Source organism: Lissotriton vulgaris, unplaced genomic scaffold, assembly GCF_964263255.1.
Source record: "Lissotriton vulgaris unplaced genomic scaffold, aLisVul1.2 SCAFFOLD_1083, whole genome shotgun sequence".
In the NCBI taxonomy this organism is placed as follows: domain Eukaryota; kingdom Metazoa; phylum Chordata; class Amphibia; order Caudata; family Salamandridae; genus Lissotriton; species Lissotriton vulgaris.
Window position 1 is genome coordinate 648523 of NW_028253160.1, and position 12460 is coordinate 660982.

Consider the following 12460-nt stretch of genomic DNA (forward strand, 5'->3'; position numbering starts at 1 on the left):
ATACACTACAGGCTGTCTGGGGAGGTGCTCCTCCCTCGACAGGAAACCTATTGTCCAGGCCTCCCTTGCCGGAGTTTCGTCCCGCTGCAGGAGGTCAGACTCGTGTCTGTGGCAGCAGCATCCATTTTGTGATGCTGAGGCTCTGTTTAACTTTAATCGGGTAAAGCAGTAACTACGTGTCTTCTCCCTTTAGAAGGGTGGAATGCTACCCCCGCCGCCAGGACTGGCGGGGTGGTGGGGTATTATTCGAAAGTGTTTGATACCTTACACGGCATGTTTTGATAAAGCCAAACCAAAGTTAGCATTAAACGCGGGGATTACAATGCACTTAAGAGTATATGGTATGACTATATCATAGAACAGCTATAAGGACATGGTTCCGAAAGCTGCAGACGGGCTCAGCTCATGCTAGAGCACCATCTCACATAAAACCAAGCACTCTGCCTTCAGGATTGTCAAGGCCTGCCATAGGAGTGACTTATAGGTATATATGTGTCTATATATAAGGGTAGATATAGGAATACTATATCTAAGCAAGGGGTGATTACACCACCTTGCCCAAGCTGAGTGATCAGCCTGTGGTGTCAGTTTGGATGGCCAGCCAGGAGTGGCATAATTCATGCTGCAGCCCCTGGTAGGCCTTGGATGCACCTATGCCCTGGGTACCTATGGTACACTATACAGGGGCTCACAAAGGATACCTTCCGGAACCAGAGAGGCAGGCAGTCCCTGACGGAACAGCAGTGATATACGCCCAAGCGCCACAGGGACATGACTAAAGCGCCTCTGGTACCTTTTTTAGAAAAAAAACCCTAGAACCAGGGAAGCAAGCAGTCCCTCTGCGCCATAGTGTGAAACATTAACTCACGACGCAAGGACACGACTGAAGCGCCTCTGGTCTTTTAATAAATAAATGAAAACGTACCACAATGCCTAAATAATAGACAACAGCTAAAGTCAACGCCTTCAAGTTCCAATATCAGGGGTCTATTGCATATGACTTTTTTAACCAAAGAGGGGAATATACAAAGCCCAAATCTTTACTAAAACACGCTCCGGTGTGATTAATAACGAAAATCGGACCACATTCAAAAGAGAATCTCAAGGGAGATCATATTGACCCACTCACTACGACAGATAAATGTTGTCGTGACAAAAGTGGATAAAAACGTGGAAACCCACCAAAACGCGTTGACGCACCATAACAGTATAATTCATGACTCATACACCTTTGTTGATATGCTATTCTGTGGTGTGCACAACATAGGTGTTGGAAACAGAGTTGGAATATACATTTAGTACTGTAAAAGCTTCATGTCTCACTGTGTTCTGTCTTTATGTTTCAATCTTGCTGGTCAATATTGAATGTCGAACATTTTTATTGTTGTTTTTTTAAATTTTGCTACAGAGGTTCTTGTATGTCCACTTTTTTAACATTTGTATTTTCAATAAATTGTTAAGAATTCTTTTTACATTAGTGAATCTTTTTATTGGTTTTTTTTTACCTTTGTGCCTTGTTTATCTAGTTCTGTACAAGGGAATTCTTTCTTTGTACATTGCTCACAAAGGTGACCCAATTCCCAATTAGATATGTACCTAAAGTACATGGAGTTCATTTTACAGAGAGAGCAGATAGACTGGGGCCCTGAATAGCAGGATCCCAGGCCAACTAAGTCAAAAACCAGCTAAACACTAGGCAAAAAGTTGGGGTAACCATATAGTCGGATATCCACCTTCCTACACATATCAACTGCCTGGAGTTCCTAGCAGGCTCCTTTGCGGTTGGGAGTTTCACCCAGAATTCAATAAAGTGCTCTGTAATGCTACGCATGGATAATGTCTCTGCAGTGAAATACGTCAACAAGATGGGGGGACCACATTCAAAGGGTCTTACCGAAATAGCGAAAGCTTTCTGGGGCTATTGTCTTAACAGGGGACTGTCCGTCACAGCTGAACACAACCCTGATTTGAACAACGAAGTAGCAGACTGGTTCTCCAGAAATGTCAGGGATTCCAGCAACTGGAAATTAAGCAGAGGGATATTCATGACAATCCAAGACAAATGGGGTCCCTTCGGGACAGATCTTTTCGCAGACAGAATGAACACTCAGTTGATGAATTTCTTCAGCTGGAAGCCGGACCCTCATGCAATTGGGGTGGATGCCTTCCTCCAGGACTGGCAAAGCATAAAGCCATATGCCTTCTCGCCATTTGTCATGCTTCCTCGTCTTCTTTTACACGCTCGCCAATACCTTCAGAACATGATGGTGATAACCCCCAATTGGAGGTCTCAGGCATGGTTTCCTGTCATCTTGGAGATGGCCTTTGACTTCCCAATTCTAATACCTCCTTTCGAGCAACTATTCCTGGGTTTTCACGGCGAATCACATCCTCTCATAGACCAAGGTCTATTGGTTCTGATGGCTTGGAACATTTTAGGCGACAATGGCAAATTCCTGGCCTTTCGCCAGATGCTTTCCAACTCATATCTGAGTCTTGGGCATCCGGAACAAGGAAGGCATATCGACTGGCTTGGAATAAATGGGTTCGCTGGTGTCTTCAATGACACTACGATCCAGTTTCAACTGATTTAGTACACGTAGTAAACTACCTATCAGAACTTTTCGCTTCTGGCCTAAGTCATAGAACTGTTAATGTTTATAGGTCAGCAATAACTGCAGGACATTCTTTAGTTGATGGTGTCTCTGCTGGACAAATCTTTTAACAAAAAAGATTATGAGAAGCATGCAAGTTCTTAATCCTCCAACTGCGAAATATTCAGCCTTATGGGACGTAAGAATGGTATTACTACTTATTTCTTCTTGGGGAGATAACGTTAACCTCTCTCTCAAACGTATTTTCTATAAGCTTACTGTGTTGCTGTGCTTGGTTTCGTTCAGGCGAACCTCGGATGTTACTAACAGGGCTTACCAGCTTGAGGAAGTTTGTTTTTACCTTAAGAAAAGAAACAAAACTATGTCTTCCTCTATTTTCAATCCTTTCTTTCCTCTTAACCTCATAGCTGCTATTAAACATTCCTCCCCAGTGCTGCGCTGTCCATTGGAACTGGTGCTGAATGGACGTCCAATGGTCGTGCGCAGCACTGGGGAGGTAGTGCTGCCGTCGGCCAATGCACCGAGGCAGCACTTAAGGGGTTAATGAAAGTCTATGTTTTGGTAATTGTCTTAAAGAGTATGAAAGAAGGACGGTAAATCTGAGAGGAGTTAGAACTCGACTGTTGATTTCTCACAGATCCTCTACTAATGCATTTTCTTCTCCCACGCTTGCTAGATGGGTTAAAGAAGTGATGAGTGAGAGTGGTGTTGATGTTTCTATATTTGGTGCACACTCTCACAGAGGCGCTTCTGCTTCTAAAGCTTTTATGTTAGGTGGAGGACTCCCAGATATCCTTAGAGCCGCTGACTGGTCAAATGATAGCATGTTTAAGAAATTTTGTTTCAGACCAATCAATAATGTGATTGATAATGTACTTGCTTCACTTTAAACTTACATAATGTTGGCCTCCGTGTCATGCCATAACATTTAGATTTTTCACAGCCACATAGGAGGAACATAAGGTTCCAAATCAGTTTTAATTAATGTTGAAAGAGATTTGACTTAGTTCTTGAGACTGAGAATCTTCTGTTATACAAAAAAATTGAGTTTTTTTTTAATGTGGTTAATTAATTACTTCAACTATTTCCTTCTATTGTGTTCTATTTCTATGGCTGCAATTACAATGCCCTATCTGTATCCTTTTGAATTTTTTCATGTTGTTCCACGTTCTGAAGAGCAGTTCTAACTCAGTTACACCACTGCTCTTCAGGAGGTGGATGTCCGGATGTGACATGGCACGCCTGCTCTATGGGCCGTCCTTTCGTCTGTTTTCTTTACATAGAACTGCATGTCCAAGAATGCCATGATGGGAGGAGCCACATGGTATTTGAGGAGGGTGTGCGCATAATGCAGCGTGTGTAATTCTGTCTGCGTAGGGGGGGGGGGGTCCTGTTTGTCCTGAAGCGAGGTCTAATCCATCTCTCCCCCTGCCGTTTGGTGTTTGCGAGTCGTTCTTCGCCGCTAGGTGGACTCGCGTCACTCTCTGCTCCAGACTGGAAGTGCCATAACCTGAGCGCCATTGGTGGTGTTGTCATGGAAAATAGAGTGCATGCTGCCTAAGACTTCCATTCCTGGTAAGACTGTGCACAAAGACTTTTGGAGGCAGCAGAACGTTAGATGGGTGAGCCCGGTGGTTATTTTCAACACGCTCCCGTCTTTGTACAACGTGACTATTCTCTAGAATTGAACTGTGAGCGCTGTGGTGACTGTTAACACGCTCCTGTTCTACTTCAATGAGACAATGTACGGAATGGAAATATGCCACAAGTAAGAGGTACTGTGTGCCTTGTAGGAATTCAGGAATATACACTGGAACCTTTGCTTTTATATTGGATTCGGATTTCACTCTTTCAGGCTAATGGTGTAATTGGCTTGAGAACTTATTCCGCTCCAGCGTGGACTGTTATTTACCCTAGATACTGGAACTACAGTATCACTCCTTGGAACGATATTATTCTCTATTCTTTCACTGTGGATTACATTATTGATTTTGACTCGTTTATTATCATTTGAAAGGAATTGAAACAATCAGGGTATGTATGATGAGATAGAGGAATTAGATAACACTTGAATGAGTGGTGAATGTGGAATAACCTGCGTGCTTTATGTTATAGGGGAATCCTCTTGTGCGAGACGAATCGTACCCGGGGTAGTATGGGATAAAAGGAACACCGAGGCCAGTGGAGCTTGTATTACAGGTACTAGTTTCCCTCTAGTGAGATATTTTGAGAGTAGCCATGATGTTAGGCATGTATTAATCAATGTGTTTTTTATTACAGGTTTCCCTTTCCCAGCTGTTCCCACCCTAATTCCTTTCCCTCACTCGATCACCCCAATACTGTGTAACACTGGTGTTGGGGAAGTTGAGGGGTGGACCCCTTTAAGCATCGGCCAGATCCGGAGGAGTTCCTGTGGTTTTGACAGTGGCTACTCCAATAAACCACACTTCAACCTCAAGAGAGTCTCTGTGGTTTTTATCCTATTACACGTCTGTCTGTTATGTCTCCTACCTCCTATAGAACGTTATGGGATTATCTAGGATAGAATGTGAGTTCCTGGGCATTCCAGAGCGACCGCTGGAGGAAGCTCAGAGAGGACGGAGTGATTGTGTTGTGGCATAGCATGAAAATAAAATGGCTGTATTTGTACGAACTCCTGTGTTGTACCTTTATCTTACAAATTGGCAATAAGGAGTGCAACACACAGCTGTCAAACCCACAAGCAGGAGTCAGCTTGCTGTCATCTCCGTTTCTGTTGTGGAGAGATGCCAGAATTTATATTTCTGGTACAAGTCAATAAACATACATAACAAGCCGAAGTGGGATAATCCTCACCTTCGTGTCCTTAATGGAATTGAAATTTTTTATTGTAGAAGCTACAAAATGTGTTATTCTATATCACGACAGAAGGCTCCGATTATGATAGTTTGAAGCTGACCCACCACCACACACATAGCAACAACAATAGGTTTATAATAAAAGTAAATTCGGAAGACCAATCAGCTGCTTTCAGAAATACATCCAATCAAGAGCACAAAGAGAAAGATTTTGACTCCATCGCTTCTCTAGCTGAGTGAGCCCCAAGAACAGAAGTATCAATACCTGCTACTGTTATGAGCCACGGGCCAACGTGGCAGCCGCCACAGCTTGTAAGGTTTTTGCAAAGCAATTGACACCTGACCTTCAGGGTCTAAACTATATTCGCTAGTTGCAGCCTCATAATCTTCAAGACATTGCACAATACATAATTTAGCATTATCCAGAAACACCGGGTATGGCACAAGCCTGGAATTTGCATCTGTTTTTTAGAAATGGAGAAACTATATCAGGTGAGAAAACAACCTAACAGATCAAGGACTCGAACATCTGAAACCCTTTTACAGGAGGCTGAACATATTAAAATTGTGAGATTAGCTGATAGTTGTTTGCAGGAAAGATATTTAATGTCTGGCCATTTGTTGAGAAAGTTGAGAACAATAATCACAATCCACAAGGTCGAGTATCTGGCTTGAGGGGGATTACACATTCAAATATCCTGCAAGAGTTTACACACCACTGGGTGTTCACTGACTGCCTTCCTGTTAACCGGGAGACAACCCCCGGATATAGTGGACTTGAAATTATTAATCAATCTGTAAGCCAAACCTGAAGTTGCTAAGGAAGATAAGCAATAAAAAACTTTACTGACACCAGCACTATCGGGATCGGCACTCCTGTTCGTTACATCAACTACTTCATCTTCTCCATACAGAAGCATGTCAATTGTGGTTCCTAGCTGACCAGGCCTGTTTGATGTAGAATTTGCTGCAAAATGCCTGGCAAACTTCATCTCTCTTTGAAACTTTCTAAGTGATCAACCAAAGTTTTCATGAAAGGATTAAGAGATGAGGCTGACCCACTAGGTCCAGCAACAGGGTCTGACAGAAAGGAACCATTATCGGAAGTGCACAAAACAGTTCTAACACCATCGGGAACCATGATGGAGCTTTCCAAAGTAGAGTCACCGGATTGATCTCCGTTTTCTGATGATGTACCTCAAATTGAACCCAGGGGATTATAATGAATGGAGGGAATGCATACTTCATGAATGGAGATCAATCCTGGAGGGAAGCCTCTAGGACCTTTAGGCTCCGGAGGATCCATACACCAGCCGCAAAAGAGTGGAATCTGGCAATTGTAGCAGGAGACAAAACAATCCAAATTGCAGGGGCCCCACAGATGGTCTAGACTGTAAAAGAATTTCGGGTGAAGCTTCTAATTGCAATCCATGAGATAACAAGAGTGCCAATCCACCATCATGTTCTTCTGTCCCGGGATATATTCTGCTATGACGGAAATCTGAAGCAGGAGGCAAAAGTCTTTGGCAATTTCCACCAGAAGTCGAGATTTCGTCCCACACAGTTTGTGATGAACTGTCGAGATGTTGTCTATTCTCAGCAGGAAACAACAATCTGTGGAGACTGGGACGCACCTCGCTGCCCAGCCCCATCTGATAACATCCGATTTCAGAATGACATCCGGGTAACCGCCAAACTTTGCCATTCTAGGCCTCCATGTGGTCGAAACACCATGTCATTTTCGTCCTGGCCTCCTCTGACGGATTGACTAGGTCTCCACAAGACAGACACTTCCAAAGGTGTTGGATTTTGAGTCTTTGGTGAGCCGTGTAATGGAGAGGACCTGGAAAAATGGCTTGAATCGAGAAAGCCAGGATACCTACAATCCTGGCTCCAGATCTCAAAGAAATCTTCTGTCTGCAAACAGCGGACCTCAACTATTTTTTTTTTTTTTAAACAACCTTTATTGCATACATTTCAAAATAACACAGCTGTTAGCCTACAACCCTCAGGGCCGGCCGCATCACTTTAGGCTTTTGTAAATAGTTCTTTCAAAACACAGCCCTGTACCGACATCCCTGGGGTTCGGCGGCGTTACAAAGATTTAGATACCACTATTATCCAGAAAGTATATTGAAGTATTTAAAAGGTCTGGAAATTCTCATTAGTGTCTTTACAACAAATACTTTTATATCAAACTTTGCTTAACCACATCAAACTTGTCGACATTGAGCACATTACTAATCCCAGCACTTGCGATAAACAATGCATACTCACGGGTTGAGCTTATTCCCAAGGTATCATCCAGTGGAGTGGTCCATATAGTCAAGTAATGCTCAGAAAGATACTGTCTACTCCCATTCCTCCTCCAATTCCTCATCTGTGCCAGTATCATCATCCTCCGGCAGAGGATCACAAAAGTCCCCTCTGTATGAGTTCCATGGGGACCATACCCTGTTCCATTTACGAGGGCACATCCTGTTCGTGTATACCGTTCTTTCTGTAATCATTAATAAGTCCATATTCTTACACCATTGCGCCACAGTGGGAGGTTCCGGAGACCCCCATTTTTGCGCTATGTCCTGTTTCGCCACCATCAAGGCCAAAGTACTCCACAACAACCCATACCGGGAAAGATCGTTTGGCTCCCAAATGTTCAAAAGGCATTTTCGTGGCTCAGGAATCAGTGATATATTCAATGCTTGTGACATTGTACGCATTACTTGGCGCCAGTAGGCGGCGACCAACAGGCAATCCCAAAGGGTGTGAAACAAAGTACCCTCCTCTCCGCATCTCCGAAGGCAATAGGGGTGCGGAGCTATATGTAATTTATGTAGCGTGACCCTTGTGTAGTACACTGTATGTAGAATTTTCAACTGGACTAGCTTGAGTCTAGATGAGATCCCTACCTCTCTCGGGGATGCTAGCGCCTCATTCCATTCTGTCTCATCCATGTCCCCTAGTTTCTCTGCCCACTTGTCGCGCAGTTTCAGTGTCGGTCTGGTTGGTTATTTAGGAGCTTCTTATAGGTGAGAGAAGTGGCGCTATGTTGCATATAGTCCGTAAGAAGTCTATCCTCTAGCTGGGAATATTCTGGGACCTCACTGTCTGGCGGTATCGCCTGCATTAACGCATGTCTTATCTGTACGTATCTGTAGGTTTCGTTTGGGCCTAAGTTATACTGACTCTGCAGAAGTGAAAACGGGACCACCACAGGTCTCCCACTGTAGAAATGCCAATGTTATCCCATTGACCGAATCCTTTACTCTTCCTCAATTACCCCAACTTTTTAGTGTCCCAAAGCGGTGTAAGTTTAGTGATGATGTCCTTCCATCCCAGTTTGGCCTGTGCTACATGCCACAGTATGACCGTGTGTTTCGTGGGTCCCACCAATCGGTTCACTTGACTTCTGTTATAAAGTGAAGCGAGCATACATTCAGCACCTAACTGTGCCCAATCTGCCATGTAGGCAGGGTCGTCTCGTGGTGCATGCACCCACTGGTTAACGATTTTAAGTTGGGCAGCCCAATAGTATAATTGCAGGTTAGGCAGAGCGATCCCTCCCCCGTACCAGCTCTTGGTCAATTTGACCTGGGCGATGCGTGCCGGTTTACCATCCCAGAGTAGGACGGACACCAGAGCCTGCACTTGTCGGAAGTAGCTCGCCGGGACAGGGAATGGTGAATTTTCCAACGCGTATAGGAATCTGGGGAGCGCCATCATTTTATACAGCGCAGCTCTACCCAGAAGTGTCAGCGGCAATGAGGCCCAGTGCTGAACATCCATACTGAGTCGGGCCTTGGGTGGGATCAAATTTCTATTGAGAAAGTCTGCTTGATTGTCAGTTATGTAAATACCTAAGTATTTGAACGGGAATGTGGTAATTTGTAGCAGACACCGTGCAGGAAGCTGTGGAACTGGCTCCTTTAATACATAAAGGATGGACTTTGACCAATTAATAGTATATCCCGAGTATGACCCGTAGTCGTCGCATAGGGCCAGCTAGGCCGGCACACTAGTCTCGGGGTCTGTAAGATATATCAACATATCATCCGCGTATAAGGACACTCGGTCCTCCCATCCATCTCTCCATTGGATACCCCTTAATAACGGTGTACCTCTGATCAATATCGCCAACGGCTCCAAGACCAGGGCAAACAGGAGCGGGGAGAGGGGACAGCCCTGTCGAGTCCCCCTCGCCAACCGGATCGTGCGGGAGATGTGACCATTGGCCGTGACATGCGCGACTGGCTTGGAGTAAAGGAGGCGTATCCAGGCTATGTATTTGGGCCCGAAGCCCATACGTGTCAGAACTGCAAAGAGGTGTCCCCACTCAACCATATCGAAAGCCATCTTTGCGTCCAGTGAAAGAATCACCGCTGGCTCTGATAATGATGGAGCCCTTGCTATCACTCCATGCACTCGCCTGATGTTGAGGGCAGTACTCATGTTTGGCATGAAGCCGGATTGGTCAGGGTGTATTAGTTGTGTGAGGCAGGGCATCAGTCTCTTGGCCAGTAGTTTCGCAAGGATCTTAGCCTCAGTATTGATTAGGGATATTGGGCTGTATGACGTACATGTTGTGGGTGGTTTATGAGGTTTCAAGATTGCTACTATGGTGGCTGTTCGCTGGTCTGCGGGGAGTTCTGTCCTGTCTCTACTCTCCTTGTACATATCTAGTAGATGCATTCCAACCTTGTCCGCCATTAGTTTGTACCACTCAATGGGAATCCCATTTGGGCCCACTGCTTTCCCAGATTGTAGCGCGTGGATTGCCGATTGAATTTCTTCAACCGTGAGATCCGCCTCTAATTCTTGGGCTGTTTCTGGTGTTATTGTTGAGATTTCTATATGTTGCATACTGTGCAGGGCATCAGATTCTGTGATCTCTTGAGTGGGGGTTTATACTGTCTCAAAGTGGTCCGCTGGTGTATTCACTATTTCTTCCGGGTGCGTATGCCGGTGTCCCGTGCTAGCGTATAGTTGCTGAATGCCCCTTCCATTCCTGTCCTTTTTTCCCAACCAGGCTAACATCTTCCCCGCTTTGTCCCCTACCTCATAGATTCTGTGTGCTGTTGCTGAAATATCCATCACCCGCAACCTGAGATGTTCCTGTGTCTCTGCTGCCATAGCTGTAGTGTGTGAGTTTTTTCTGGTGTGGGGTCCGCTGCTTGTGCCGTAGTGGCTACCTGTAAAGAGTGTTCCAATTCTTCATGTTCTTCCCTACTCGTTTTTTTATGTCCTGCAATAGAGGCAACTGCTTGTCCACGAAAAACTGTTTTATACGCTTCCCATAAAATCGATGGGGAAGATACTGAACTTCCATTCTCGGCAAAATAATTTGTTGTCACCTTTTTTAAGTCTTTCCTGATAGTTGGGATTTTTAAATGGTTAGGGTATATGGGGTAGATTCTCCTACGAGTCTTTCCCTGACAGCGCATTGTCAGCAGTATCGGGGAGTGATCTAAGATCCCCCTAGGCAGGATTTCTATATTATCTATGCCCCGTATCTCATCTCCCACCCCGAGGAAGTAGTCGATCCGGGATAGACTGGCATGGACCGCCGAGTGGAAAGTGTATTGTCTAGCCGTTGGGTGCCGTTGGCGCCAGAGGTCCACCATACCCATAGCTCCCAGGAATCCCTGCAGGGTAGTGGGACTAGGGATATGCCTCCTAACCGGAAATTTGTCTAATGCCGGGTCCAGGACCGCGTTGAAGTCTCCACCGAGGAGTGTTTCTACTAGCGGGAGTTTGAGTAGGAACTGTCCCAGCGCCGGCAGAGCTACCGCCAGGAGCGCCGGTGGGATGTAGATCGAGACAACGTTCAGGAGTCGACCCTCCCACTGCCCATGTACTGCAGCGAAGCGGCCCTGGTCGTCCACCACATGGTTTAGCAATATAAACGGAGAGGTTTTCTTTAAAAGAATACCTGTTCCTCTAGAACCAGAAGTGAATTCTGCGTGTGCCACCATTTTGTATCCTCTTCGGTCTAATGCCTTACAAGCCGTTCCTGTGATGTGTGTCTCCTGTAGTAGCACCAAATGTGGGTTCTGGCGAGTAAGAGCCTGCATTACCAACCCTCTCTTTATGTTGTCCCCCAGTCCCTGCACATTCCAGGTCAGTATTTTTAGGGGTGGGGTGTCTCCCAGCCGCCAGTCGCCGCTAGAGGCGATCCCCTGCGAGCGTTGTGCCATGGTGTGGAGTGTATGGTTTTAATCTCCTGTGTATCTTTATGCGTGCCATGTGTCTCATGTCCCCATGGGTAAATCGTGTGCTGTTGTGGTCGCGTTGTGTTCTGTCGCACAATTCAATAACTGAAACATTTAAACATTCCCTTCCCCCCCCTCCCTGCCTCCCTGCTACACGGACCTAAAACCGCCCGCCTCCCCAAGTTAGCAGAGTGTGTAGTCCCATCCCAACCCATTGTAGTTGCTTGTAGGGGGTAGGCAGCTCTGCGACTTCGACAGCGGCCCCACATGTCCTCTATCGCCTCTCACAGAGCGGATTCCAAGGGTTTCATGTCCATCCTACTGAAGAGTTTGTGGTCATGGGCAGGGCATCAGTGCGTTAACATTTCTGTATGGTCTCTGTCCTCTAAACCCGATTCCGTAAACAGGTCCTGGCTGTGTCCTGGTGATGCCTGCTGACTCGTCTGGCTCTCCGTTCTTTGGTCGCGTTGTCCCTTGCCCGTTCGCCGAGGAGCCTCTGCACGCCTCCAGCCGTCCAGCCATTCTCGAGCCGCTTCTGGGGTGTCGAAGAACCACGCTTTGTGATTATCAACTATTCGTAGTCTTGCCGGGTAGAGCATGGAGTAAGGTAACTCTTTGGCCCGTAAGGCTTTCTTGATGCCCGTAAAAGTCTTTCGCCTTCGGGCCACCTCGGCCATGTAGTCTGGGAAGAAGGCGATAGTGGAATTCTGTATTTTAATGGGTGAAGAGACCCTTGCTGTTTGGAGTATGGCATCTCTATCACGAAAGACCTCAACTATTTTTTGATCTTTCCAATCTT